At 44.6% G+C, this 13,213-nt stretch overlaps 1 pseudogene; it reads right to left on the bottom strand.

The window, feature by feature from the left end:
* LOC103007388 (solute carrier family 28 member 3-like) overlaps window positions 1-11,970 on the bottom strand; it is a 38,540-nt pseudogene extending 26,570 nt beyond the window's left edge.
* Between the last annotated feature and the right edge of the window lie 1,243 nt (window positions 11,971-13,213).

Genomic DNA, 13,213 nt, shown 5'->3' with positions numbered 1-13,213 from the left:
GAGGTGGGAGTGGGATACAGAGCAACAGTAAGCAATTAGCTGTGGACATTGCTGAGAGGGGAGGAGATAAGGATGAGAACGAATGTGTCTGGGTTTCTACTGGAAGGGGTTCAGGAAGTTAAAAGTTTTGCTTCTGATGGTCCCTAATCTATTTATGTTCTCTGTAAAGAAAGAGGTGATGTTCTCTCTCATCATTCAAGAGAATGATGTCCTGAGAGTGAAGCCAGGAGGTGGTGAGATGTGGGCTTGACAAGAGGGTTTGAAGCAGCTGTTACGGAGAATGGCTGGTAACTGACTGGGGCTTGTGAAAGGCCATGTGCAAGGCTGAGGCCCTGATGACAGCACAACAAACACATGTTCCCTGGATAAAGTTCTTCCTCTTCCCGATCTCAGTGTTTGCATCACCCCAGTGGGGACCCATCTGCGCACTGCCCACCTGTGGGGCACGCAGCAGTGAAGCCAGGAAAGGAGAAAGGGGCTTGGGGCAGCTGAGTTTGTGCAGATGTCCTATGAGATGTTTTTGATGAGTGTGGCATTGGGCTGAGGGCTGAGGGCTCTCCAAAGACAGGAACTGTGGCTCAGAGGATCCCCAGATTTTGCTCAGGGACATGGGGGGAGGTGCCGTGGGCATCTGGAGAGAGACAGACAAGGAGGGAGAGGGGAGAGGTCTGTTCTTCCAAACCCGTTCCTCTCTTTCTGCCTCCCTGCCTTGGCCCCAGACAGATTGATTCTCTGCTGATACTGATGTCTTGGAGCAAAGCAGCAGGTTGGTGAAATCATTTACTGAGAAGTCCTCCTTTGGCTCATGGATGTCGAGTTAACTAAGCCCTCTTCGGGCTGGAAGATTCTCATTCTTCCAGTGTGTGTGTATGTGAGTGTGTGTGTGCGCGCGTGCACATATGTGAACCTAAGTGGGCATATATGAGTGTGCTTGTCTGTGAGAGGGTGCTTATGAACTTGGGTGTGTGTGAGTCTGTAGGGCAATGTGGTGGACTGTGTGAATGAGCCCAAACATATTTGTGTAGGCCTACAGGGGAGTGTGTGAGCGTGTCTTAGTGGATTCATGGATCCATGTGAGCATACATGCCCTAGCCAAACAGTATGAGCTTGTGAGTCTGTGTGTGCAAGGTTGATGTATGAGAACCTCAGTGTGTGTTCATGGGCTTACGTGTGTGAAGCTTGTTTCTCAATAATAATAATTCCTAATATTTGTATTATTCATAGTTTTACAGAGCACTTAGATATGCTTTTTTTTAAAGATATACTATTTTAAAAAAATTATTTATTTATTCATTTATATTTATTTATTTATTTATTTATTTTGGCTGTGTTGGGTCTTCGTTTCTGTGCGAGGGCTTTCTCCAGTTGCGGCGAGCGGGGGCCACTCTTCATCGCGGTGCGCGGGCCTCTCACCGTCGCGGCCTCTCCTGTTGCGGAGCACAGGCTCCAGATGCGCAGGCTCAGTAGTTGTGGCTCACGGGCTTAGTCGCTCCGCGGCATGTGGGATCTTCCCAGACCAGGGCTCGACCCGTGTCCCCTGCATTGGCAGGCAGATTCCCAACCACTGCACCACCAGGGAAGCTCTAGATATGCTTTTCACTTGATCCTCACAACCTTGTGAAGACCATAAGATAGAATATTCAACAAAAATCCCACGTAAATTAGTTATGTCTACTATGTACCAGTAGTGTGTTGGAAAGGGTATATGTGAGGCAGGGTGTGGGAGGGAGGGTGTATGTGGTCAGTCTCAGTGTGGACGTTGTAGCCATGGACACAAGCACACCCCTTCATAGTCTCGACACACCCACATCTGTCCTTGTCAAAGAGCAAAGGGGTACCCTCTTGTCAGCACAGGTGGAGCCTGGGTTGGTCTGGATTCTCTCACTGCACACACAGGGTGAGCAGGGGATGCTTGTAGGAAGCCTGGACATATCTGGCCCTAGGTCAACCCTTTACTCTTCTGTGCCTTCAATCTGTATCTTCACCTTCTCCTGATCTACTGCCTCTTCTTTAGCCTATAAACTTGCCTAGGTTTTCTCCATTACAAACAGGCTTATCTATCCTCAAGCCATCATTTCAAATCCCCCCCTTCCCTTTGCTACCAAAATTCTTGCAAGAATAGTTGCGGTCAATGGATACACTTCCTCCCCTTCCATTCTCTCTTCCACACCTGGCTACCTGACTTCTGCCCCACCACTCTTGATAGAGTTGCCAGCAAGTACAAATATCCATCCTGATGGGCTTTCTCACCACCTGTCTGAAACATCTGACACTGCAGATGCTTGTGTTTCTCCTGAGACCCTCTCCTCCCTTAGCTTCTATGACAATGCTCTATGCTCATCCTCTTCCTCCTTTGTGAGACCTCATTCTTGGTCCTGTGCTCCACTTCCTCCACCCACCCTTCAAATATTGGGGTAGGCTCCAATTTGTTTCTCCTTTTATCTATAAATCTCATCTATGTCCAAGTCATGTTCTTCCAACTCACTAGTCTGTCTGCTGCCCAGATGTCTCACTTACAATCTGGACACTTTTTTCCTGTTCCTATTGGACTCCACTCCCCTTTCTCATATTCACATTGTCATGTAACCATCACCACCATCCAGCTCCAGGACTCTTTTTTTATTTTTATAAATTTATTTATTTTATTTATTTTTATTTTTGGTTGTGTTGGGTCTTTGTTGCTGCACATGTGCTTTCTCTAGTTGCAGCGAGCGGGAGCTACTCTTCATTGTGGTATGTGGCCTTCTCGTTGTGGTGGCTTCTCTTGTTGTGGAGCATGGGCTCTAGGTGCGCAGACTTCAGTAGTTGTGGCACGTGGGCTTAGTAGTTGTGGCTCATGGGTCCTAGAGCCCAGGCTCAGTAGTTGTGGTGCATGGGCTTAGTTGCTCTGCCGCATGTGGGATCTTCCCAGACCAGGGCTCAAACCTGTGTCCCCTGCATTGGCAGGCAGATTCTTAACCACTGCGCCACCAGGGAAGCCCCAGAACTCTTTTCATCTTGCATAAAAACCTCTGTACCTATTAAACAATAACTCCCCATTCCCCCCTCCTCTCAGCCCCTGACAACCACCATCCTACATCCTGTCTCTATGGATTTGACTACTCTAGGTACCTCATATAACTGACTTATTTCACTTAGCATAATATCCCTAAGGGTCATTCATGTTGCAACATGTGTCAAAATGTCCTTCCTTCTTAAGGCTGAATAATATTCTACTGTATGTGTATACCACATGCAACTTATATTTTATATACTTATTTAATCTGCATAATTCTATATAGTAGAGATTATTGTCCTAATTTCTCAGGTGAGACTTAGAAATCATCTGAGACTTAGAAGGGAAGTGGCTTCCCCTAAAGGCAGAACCAGGGCTAGAACTCAGGTCCCATCCTGCTTCTCTCCTCACTGCTTACTTCATTATAAGGCCCCCAGGCACAGGCCTCAGGCTCACCAGTGACTGAGATTCTAAGATAGCTCATGGTGGGGGTCTGTCCCACGCCCCCTCATCGTGAAAATCATCATAAGCTAGATTTAGTTACAGGAGACACAGCCTGAGACAGGGACTCAGACCCCACCCAGATCTCCAGGGACAGAATAGGGGGAGCCCTTAGCTGTAGGTGAGGAGGGAGCTTGTTGGGCATAGTCTTTGGCTCTGGCAGAAAGCAGTGAGACCTGGCTCTGACCTTAGGGGTAGAAGATGGTGTGGGGGGGGGGTTTCTAGTATGAAATAGCAGGGAAAGAAGGTGTAGGGCTTCCCTGGCGGCACAGTGGTTGAGAATCCGCCCGCCAATGCAGGGGACATGGGTTCGAGCCCTGGTCCGGAAAGATCCCACATGCGCGGAGCAACTAAGCCCGTGCTCCACAACTACTGAGCCCACGTGCTGCAACTACTGAAGCTTGCATGCCTAGAGCCTGCGCTCCGCAAGAAAAGAAGCCACCGCAGTGAGAAGCTGGTGCACCACAACGAAGAGTAGCCCCCACTAGCTGCAATTAGAGAAAGCCCTTGCACAGCAACGAAGACCCAACACAGCCAAAAATAAATAAATAAAATAAATAGATTAAAAAAAAAAAAGAAGAAGAAGGTGTAGGATTTGGGCAGGAAGCTCCCTATGCATTTGCCAGACAGGCTAGCAAGATACGCAGTCACATTCCTATGAAGCAAACTGTTCCAGATGGAACTTCAAAGGTGGGTGGGAGTGGGAGGAGGGAAACACATATAGAGCAGAGTTGCCTTTGCCAAGCCTGGCACGGTTGCGTGCAGGTGTGTATGAGGGTGGACTCAGGTATGAGATGTATTAGAGAGTGTGATGTCATGCACAGGGCCAGGCCCCAAATCCAGAGAATGGGATGGGAGTCCCAGTGCATCTGGACTTTCTGTGTCCACTCCCATCTCCATCCTGGGCCCTGTGGAAGGAAGGCATCAAGAGGACAGATCACATCACATCAGAACCCGGCATGGCCTGGCTCATGGCATCCTTCAGCTTGTCCTGCCCTGGTGTAAGCCTTCACAGAAGCCCCCTGGATGTTGCCTGGTGCCTCATTAATGGCGTTGCTGAGCTCATTAAATTGATCTTTCTCCTCTCCTCAGTCTCCCAGCTCTGAGCTGTCGCCTCAGTCACTCCCATCCTGGGGCTGAGTTAACGTTTGGTGGCTCCAGCACAGAGGATTCTGCAGAGGTTGCTGTTGGTCCCATGACACAAATTTAGAAAAAAATGATCAGAGCTCCCTTTGGGGGTAGATTAGTCCGCTAGGGCTACCTTAACAAAGTACCACAGACTAACTGGCTTCTACAACTGAAATTTATGGTCTCAGAGTCCTGGAGGCTAGAAGTCTGTGATCAAGGTATAGGCAGGATTGTTTCTTCTGAGCACTGTGAGGGAGAATCTGTTCCATGCCTCTTTCCCAGCTTCTGATGCTTTGCTGGCAATCTTTGATATTCCTTGGCTTGAAATATCACCCCATCTCTGCTTTCATCTTCACATGGCATTCTCCCTGAGTGTGTCTGTGTCCAAATTTCCCCCTTTTATAAGGACACCTGTCATACCGAATTAGGACCCACCCTAATGATCTCCTTCTAACTTGGTTACCTCTGTGAAGACCTTATTTCCAGACAAGGTCACATTCTGACATACTGGGGCTAGCACTTCAACATCCCTCTTTTGGAGGACAGAATCCAACCTATAACAGGGGACAATCTTTTGCCCTTCTCAATCCCGCTCTGAACACCGTGTGTCTTTAGGAAACACCTTTGCATCCTTTGCATCCAGAATGGCAAGAACTAAAGCTCAGAAATGACTTCCTAGTACAACATGGTGATAGACATGTCTATTGCCAGTGGGGAGAGAAAAGAGAGGAGGAGGAAGAGAGGAAAGAAGAAGAAGTAGAGAAGGAGAGGGAATGGGGGAGAAAAGTCACATCCAAACTGATTTCAGGACCATGCTAGTAAGCAAGGAGTCAGAGGCAAAGTCTCTAAGGACTTGGGTTGAATCTCCTAGCTGGACCCAAACCAAAACCTTGGTCAGGGAAGATGATTTATATTAAAGAACCTTTCCTTTCACAGTCAAAACGTTGAGTGAAAAGAGTCACACATAAAAGAGGATATACCATATAATTCCGTTTATATGAAAGTGAAAGACTAAAAAAAACAAATCTATGGTGAAAGGAGTCAGAAGTGCTTACCTTTGGGAGGTATTGATTTTGGCGGGGGGCATGAGGGAGTCTCTAGGCTACCTTGATCTGGTGGGGGGTGTACACATATGTATACCCGAGTTCTACATTTAAGATAGTCTCACTTTACTGTAATTAAATTAGGCCATAGGCAAACAAGTAAATAAACCCATTCCTTACTTTTCTTCTCACCACTGATCACCCCAGGCCTCTCTGCCCAGCTCTCAGGCCGTTTCCATACTCTCTGTGCTCACAAATGCTCACAAATGTGAAATAATAGAAATGACTAGGGACTTCCCTGGTGGTGCAGTGGTTAAGAATCTGCCTGCCAATGTAGGGGACACGGGTTTGAGCCCTGGTCCGGGAAGATCCCACATGCTGCGGAGCAACTAAGCCCATGCACCACAACTACTGAGGCTGTGCTCTAGAGCCCGTGAGCCACAGCAACTGAGCCCGTGTGCTGCAACTACTGAATCCCTCGCGCCTAGAGCCCGTGCTCTGCAACAAGAGAAGCCACTGCAATGAGAAGCCTGCGCACCGCAGTGAAAGAGCAGGCCCCGCTGGCCGCAACTAGAGAAAGCCCGCGCGCAGCAACGAAGACCCAACGCAGCCAAAAATAAATAAATTAAAAAAAAAGAAGAAGAAGAAATGACTAACATGGTGTCCAACACACAATAGCAACTTACAAAATGCAAATTTACATTATGCTCCCATGCATGTGTTCTGGGGATACAGAAGGGGTGGTGTCCAGAGATGATCTGGGTTCCCTCCTCACCACCCATCCATGGAGCATGACTCCAGGCTCTGGGGTAGAAGGTGTTCAGGCCTTGGTGGAAGACTAGTAAAAAAAAAATAATATCCCCTATCCCCAGGGACAGAACGTAGCCCAGCAGAAACTGCAAATCATAATTAAATGATGCCCTGCAACTCTCTAGGCAGCATAAATTTTGAAGATGAAAGTAAATGATTAAAATAATTAAACACTTCAAGCTGACAAGCTGGAGCAGAATCTTGCCAGCGGATGTTTGTCAGTAATTAGCTAATTAATCCTGGCGCAGATTATAAGCCATAGCAAACCAGTCAGGCTGAACAGAGCCGGCTGCTCAGAATTAGACTTTTAAAAAAGAGGAGGAGAGAGCAAATAAGAGGGAAGGAGGAAAAATAAGAAAAAGACGTGGCTTTTCTGGCCACCTGCCCTTACCCTAGCAAATAGGTGGGTCCAGCCTATAGGGGGCTTCCTGGAGAGTTCTGGACCTGTGTCTAGTCCAGCAACCCTGCATCTGCTGGGACTTCAAACAGAATAGATACTGGGGAGGAGGGGGGGGAGTGCTCTGGCCCCCAAACCAGAAGGAACAGTGGGAAGGAGTCCAGGTAGGAGGTGATGTCATATCAGGTGGGTACATTATTCCATTTATTATTCCATTCAACAAGGGATCCCAGCAGTGACAAGGGTCCCATTTGTGCGGAAAGGAATAAGATTCAAGTGGGTGATCAGGGCCCAGCCAAGCAGTCTGGGATCAGGACAGGCTGCAGACTAGTGCTTCCAATAGCAATGTAATGCAAACCACAAATGTAATTAAATAAAGTAAAAATAAACAGATGGAATTAATTTTAGTAATATATTTTATTTGACCCAAAGGCTATCATTCAGCATATAATTAATATAAAATATTTTTTCATGAGATATTTTACCTTTTCTTGCATTGTCTTTAAATTCTGGTATGTATTTTACACTTACAGCCCATTTCAATTCGGAATAATTGTATTTCAGGTGCTCAATAGCCACACAGGCTTAGTTGCTCCCATATTGGACGATACAGCTCTAGACAGAAAAAAAGTGGGGGGCTGAGATCCTAAGCCCTGGGGCAATCTGCAGCAGGATGGAGGCAGACCCAAGTGACATGACCTCCTCATTGTCTTTCTCTCCTTGGCCATTCTCCCACCTAGCCGCGCCTCCTGGAAATTTCCAGCCCAATCAGCCTTAGCTTCACGGGTCTCCAAGATGAAGGGTCTGGGAAGGACAGAGGAGATTCCAGAGGGACTGGATTTCTGCCCTGGTGCATACAACATGGGACAGGGCAGTGCCACTGCTATACACAGAGCTGTGCCCTGTTGTCTGCGAGTGGGAGTGCATCTATGCACCTGTGTGTTTCAGAGGTGCTCCAGGACATGAGCACCGACCCTCAGAGAGCTCCCTGCAGCTGCAGTCCTTGTGAAAAGCTGTTTCCTTCATAATAATCATATCAGGCAATGTACAAGAGATGGCACATTTCACTCCAGTGGAATGCTCTGTAAGGACTGTCAGATGGAAGCTGTCTCTTAGAAAATAATCAGGATCTTTTCTCTTTCCAATTATTTTATTGTGGTTAAAAAATATATAACATAAAATTTACCATCTTAACCACTTTTAAGTGTACAGTTAAGTGGTATTAAGTACATTTATATTGTGCAACCATCACTATGATCCACCTCCAGAACTTTTTCATTTTGTAAACTGTTCAATTACTCATTAAGCAATAACTCCCCATTCCCCCAGCCCCTGGCAACCACCATTGTACTTTCTGTCTTTATGAATTTGACTAATCTAGGTACTTCATATACATGGAATCATACAGTTTTTGTCTTTTTGTGACCAGCTTATTTCAGTTAGCATAATGTCCTCAAGGTTCCCTGTTGTAGCATTCCTTTTTAAGGCTGAATAATATTCCAATATGTATATACACATTTTGTTTATTCATTCATCCATCAGTGGACACTTGGCTTGCTTTCACATTTTAGTTATTGTCAATAATAGCTAATCAGGGGGCTTCCCTGGTGGCGCAGTGGTTAAGAATCTGCCTGCCAATGCAGGGGACATGGGTTCGAGCCCTGGTCAGGGAAGATCCCACATGCCGCAGAGCAACTGAACCCGTGTGCCACAACTACTGAGCCTGCGCTCTGGAGCCTGTGAGCCACAACTAGTGAGTCTGCGTGCTGCAACTGCTGAAGCCCGCACGCCTAGAGCCTGTGCTCCGCAACAAGAGAAGCCACCTCAATGAGAAGCCCACACACCACAACAAAGAGTAGCCCCTGCTCGCCGCAACTAGAGAAAGCCTGCGCAGCAACGAAGACCCAACACAGCCATAAATTAAAAAATAAATAAATAAATAAGAAAAAAAAAGCTAATCAGGAATTTTTTTTGAGGCAAAGATCAACTGCTTCTAGCCAGAGACCCATCTGTTTCCACTGCCACTCTGGCTTAAGCTCTCTGCGAATATGAATTGAATCTCTCAGAATGCACATGGAAGCTCTGGTAAAAGGGAAGGAGTGAAAGGACACAGCCTCTGGACCAGTGGCACAGACTTGGTGTAGCCACTGACACTGCCCCCACTGCTTGGAGGAGAGGTCTGGAGAGGGAAGAGGAGGCAAGAGGAAGAAGGTGAGCTTTGAGGGCCATGGCCACAGCTCAGACTGCAGGACAACAGAAGCCACTTTAACCCCTAAACTCACTACCAAAGATACAAAACACTTCTTTCTCTATTCCCAAAGCTCATCATGGTTTAGCAAAGCTCCTACCCATAGGAAGAAGAAGGAAAGCTTTTTTTTAAAAAATTTAATTTAATTTAATTTTTTATACAGCAGCTTCTTATTAGTCATCAATTTTATACACATCAGTGTATACATGTCAATCCCAATCGCCCAATTCAGCACACCACTATCCCCACCCCCCCGTGGCTTTCCCCCCTTGGTGTCCGTACATTTGTTCTCTACATCTGTGTCTCAACTTCTGCCCTGCAAACCGGTTCATCTGTACCATTTTTCTAGGTTCCACATACATGTGTTAATATACGATATTTGTTTTTCTCTTTCTGACTTACTTCACTCTGTATGACAGTCTCTAGATTCATCCTTGTCTCAACAAATGACTCAATTTCATTCCTTTTTATGGCTGAGTAATATTCCATTGTATATATGTACAACATCTTCTTTATCCATTCGTCTGTCGATGGGCATTTAGGTTGCTTCCATGACCTGGATATTGGAAATAGTGCTGCAATGAACATTGGGGTGCATGTGTCCTTTTGAATTATGGTTTTCTCTGGGTATATGCCCAGTAGTGGGATTGCTGGATCATATGGTAATTCTATTTTTAGTTTTTTAAGGAACATCCATACTGTTCTCCATAGTGGCTGTATCAATTTACATTCCCACCAACAGTGCAAGAGGGTTCCCTTTTCTCCATACGCTCTCCAGCATTTGTCGTTTGTAGATTTTCTGATGATGCCCATTCTAACTGGTGTGAGGTGATATCTCATTGTAGTTTTGATTTGCATTTCTCTAATAATTAGTGATGTTGAGCAGCTTTTCATGTGCTTCTTGGCCAACTGTATGTCTTCTTTGGAGAAATGTCTATTTAAGTCCTCTGCCCATTTTAGGATTGGGTTGTTTGTTTCTTTAATATTGAGCTGAATGAGCTGTTTATATATTTTGGAGATTAAACCTTTGTCCATTGATTCGTTTGCAAATATTTTCTCCCATTCTGAGGGTTGTCTTTTCGTCTTGTTTATGGTTTCCTTTGCTGTGCAAAAGCTTTGAAGTTTCATTAGGTCCCATTTGTTTATCTTTGTTTTTATTTCCATCACTCTAGGAGGTGGATCAAAAAAAATCTTGCTGTGATTTATGTCAAAGAGTGTTCTTCCTATGTTTTCCTCTAAGAGTTTTATAGTGTCCGGTCTTACATTTAGGTCTCTAATCCATTCTGAGTTTATTTTTCTGTATGGTGTTAGGGAGTGTTCTAATTTCATTCTTTTACATGTAGCTGTCCAGTTTTCTCAGCACAACTTATTGAAGAAACTGTCTTTTCTCCATTGTATATCCTTGCCTCCTTTGTCATAGATTAGTTGACCATAGGTGCGTGGGTTAATCTCTGGGCTTTCTATCTTGTTCCATTGATCTATGTTTCTGTTTTGGTGCCAGTACCATATTGTCTTGATTACTGTAGCTTTGTAGTATAGTCTGAAGTCAGGGAGTCTGATTCCTCCAGCTCTGTTTATTCCCCTCAAGACTGCTTTGGCTATTCGGGGTCTTTTGTGTCTCCATACAAATTTTAAGACTTTTTGTTCTAGTTCCATAAAAAATGCCATTGGTAATTTGATAGGGATTGCATTGAATCTGTAGATTGCTTTGGGTAGTATAGTCATTTTCACAATATTGATTCTTCCAACCCAAGAACATGGTGTATCTCTCCATCTGTTGGTATCATCTTTAATTTGTTTCATCAGTGTCTTATAGTTTTCTGCGTACAAGTCTTTTGTCTCCCTAGGTAGGTTTATTCCTAGGTATTTTATTCTTTTTCTTGCAGTGGTAAATGGGAGTGTTTCCTTAATTTCTCTTTCAGATTTTTCATCATTAGTGTATAGGAATGCGAGAGATTTCTGTGCATTAATTTTGTATCCTGCAACTTTACCAAATTCATTGATGAGCTCTAGTAGTTTTCTGGTGGCATTTTTAGGATTCTCTATGTATAGTATCATGTCATCTGCAAACAGTGACAGTTTTACTTCTTCTTTTCCAATTTGTATTCCTTTTATTTCTTTTTCTTCTCTGATTGCCATGGCTAGGACTTTCAAAACTATGTTGAATAATAGTGGTGAGAGTGGACATCCTTGTCTCGTTCCTGATCTTAGAGGAAATGCTTTCAGTTTTTCACCATTGAGAATGATGTTTGCTGTGGGTTTGTCGTATATGGCCTCTATTATGTTGAGATAGGTTCCCTCTGTGCCCACTTTCTGGAGAGTTTTTATCATAAATGGGTGTTGAATTTTGTCAAAAGTTTTTTCTGCATCTATTGGGATGATCATATCGTTTTTTTTTTATTTTTTTATTTTTATTTTTATTTTTTTCTTCAGCTAAGACAGCAAAAGAGATGATTTATTGTTACATGTTACATTCAGCCACAACTGAGAATAGAACTAGTCCAGTATGTCAAAGGTCCAGGGCAAAGGACCAAAAGGGACCATTCTGATACGAGTAAGGTGGGTCTCTCAAAGGCGGTCGAGGCGATCAGAATGGCCATCGATGTTCCAGATCCACTGAGACAAGTTCTAGACAGTAGGCAAGCAGTCCAACAATTTGTACCAGCGTCCCTGTCCTCTGTCTTCCCTTGTTTCTGCTCCTGTGGCTTCCATGGGTGTACAAGTTTACTTGGACCTCTGCCTCATCTTTCTTCTTTTGCGCTTCAGCCTGCGCATTCGCTTCTTCCTCCACTTCGTTCTCATGGCGCGGAGGTTTCTCCGAAGATGGCGCTAAGGCCGAGAGGATCATATCGTTTTTATTCTTCAATTTGTTAATATGGTGTATCACATTGATTGATTTGCATATATTGAAGAATCCTTGCACCCCTGGGATAAATCCCACTTGATCGTGGTGTATGATACGTTTAATGTGTTGTTGGATTCTGTTTGCTCGTATTTTGTTGAGGATTTTTGCATCTATGTTCATCAGTGATATTGGTCTGTAATGTTCTTTTTTTGTAGTATCTTTGGTTTTGGTATCAGGGTGATGGTGGCCTCATAGAATGAGTTTGGGAGTGTTCCTTCCTCTGCAATTTTTTGGAAGAGTTTGAGAAGGATGGGTGCTGGCTCTTCTCTAAATGTCTGATAGAATTCACCTGTGAAGCCGTCTGGTCCTGGACTTTTTTTTGTTGGAAGCTTTTTTTTTTTTTTTTTTTAATTCTTTTAATTTTTTTTTAGCTGTGTTGGGTCTTCGTTTCGTGCGAGGGCTTTTTCTAGTTGTGGCAAGCGGGGGCCACTCTTCATTGTGGTGAGGGGGCCACTCTTCATCGCGGTGCGCGGGCCTCTCACTATCACGGCCCCTCCCGTTGCGGGGCACAGGCTCCAGATGCGCAGGCTCAGCAGTTGTGGCTCACGGGCCCAGTGTTCCACGGCATGTGGGATCTTCCCAGACCAGGGCTCGAACCCGTGTCCCCTGCATTAGCAGGCAGATTCTCAACCACTGCACCACCAGGGAAGCCCCTGTTGGAAGCTTTTTAATCACAGTTTCAATTTCATTACTTGTGATTGGTCTGCTCACATTTTCTATTTCTTCCTGGTTCAGTCTTGGAAGGTTATACCTTTCTAAGAATTTGTCCATTTCTTCCAGGTTGTCCATTTTGTTGGCATAGAGTTGCTTGTAGTAGTCTCTTAGGATGCTTTGTATTTCTGCAGTGTCTGTTGTAACTTCTCCATTTTCATTTCTAATTTTATTGATTTGAGTCCTCTCCCTCTTTTTCTTGATGAGTCTGGCTAATGGTTTATCAATTTTGTTTATCTTCTCAAAGAGCCAGCCTTTAGTTTTATTGATCTTTGCTATTGTTTTCTTTGTTTCTATTTCATTTATTTCTGCTCTGATCTTTATGATTTCTTTCCTTCTGCTAACTTTGGGTTTTGTTTGTTCTTCTTTCTCTAGTTCCTTTAGGTGTAAGGTTAGATTGTTTATTTGAGATTTTTCTTGTTTCTTGAGGTAGGCTTGTATAGCTATAAACTTCCCTCTTAGAACTGCTTTTGCT

Source organism: Balaenoptera acutorostrata, chromosome 1 (assembly GCF_949987535.1).
Source record: "Balaenoptera acutorostrata chromosome 1, mBalAcu1.1, whole genome shotgun sequence".
Classification (NCBI taxonomy): Eukaryota; Metazoa; Chordata; class Mammalia; order Artiodactyla; family Balaenopteridae; genus Balaenoptera; species Balaenoptera acutorostrata.
Note: the sequence above shows the minus strand (reverse complement) of the source record. Positions and strands in the feature narration are given on the sequence as shown.